The sequence below is a fragment of the Pygoscelis adeliae genome, unplaced genomic scaffold (assembly GCF_000699105.1).
Source record: "Pygoscelis adeliae isolate BGI_AS28 unplaced genomic scaffold, ASM69910v1 Scaffold314, whole genome shotgun sequence".
In the NCBI taxonomy this organism is placed as follows: Eukaryota; Metazoa; Chordata; class Aves; order Sphenisciformes; family Spheniscidae; genus Pygoscelis; species Pygoscelis adeliae.
In genome coordinates this window covers 1,829,395-1,830,428 of record NW_008824668.1, presented here as the reverse complement: position 1 = coordinate 1,830,428, position 1,034 = coordinate 1,829,395, and positions in this window count along the sequence as shown.

The following is a 1,034-nucleotide window of genomic DNA, read 5'->3' as shown; positions in this document are numbered from 1 at the left end:
CCGAGGGCTGAATCATGGTATTGCAGCCACCACCACTCTTTCAACATACAGAAGGGATTTGGCAACCCCATGGGCTATTAATAGAGCTGTTCTGTTTTCCCTGGGCCCTGTGCCGTGCTGGATGAGTGTGGGAGAGCAAAGCAAACTCTATGGGAGGCGAAGTGCTGAGTTTACCTAAGGAGAGGTTGGGCGAGTGGGGAAATAACCTGCTGGAGAGCAGGAACCGGAGCGGTGCCCTCTCTCCCCTTATCGCTTCCCGTCCCCACGCCAGCTCCGCCAAGCCAAGAGGGAACAATGAACAATGGAGCCAGCGATGTGGCGTCAGGGGACATGCCACCTCCACTCCCTTCCCAGCCCTGATGAACCCCGGAGGCTCCCACGCTCTGGGGTGTGGGGGGAAAGACACTGTGAAGGGGTTGCCATGGCATGGTCCATTGTGGTTGCTGTTCTTCCAGCTGGTCTTTGACTTCACCCATTGGGGGTGAGAGTCACCCTGACTGGCCAGCGGCATGAGCAGCGAGGTTCCTGCGTGGACACCCACATTACCCAGCTTGGGGACAGAGCAGGATGCTGTAGCCGTGGGTGTAGTCCCAGAAGGAGATGCTGGAGGTGGAGCACCTCTCTGTTGGGAAGGAAAAATACAGAGAGAAGGCGTTCTATGAGGAGCTGGTTCGGGCTGCTTGTCCCGGCTCCATCCCAATCCCCAGCTCCAGGAGGATGGAGCCAGTGGCGTCCGTGAGACCCAACCCCTGCCCATGCTGAGCATGGAGCAGAAGGGATGGAGACCCCACCATGGCCACCCTGCAAGCTACCGCGGGCACTGTGGGGTTGGGTGCTGCGGGTACATGCCCTGGGCCTGCACGGCTGTATTTTTAGCGATGGAAGCGCCAGGCGGAAGAGCCACCCTACGCAACGAGGAAAACCCATCCCGCCCAGCCGCCACACCTTATCTCACATCCCAGCTCCATCCTGCCCCTGCACCCTCCCTTCCCCAGTGCAGCTCCCCTGCTGCCTCCAGCCGTGCCCATACGGCA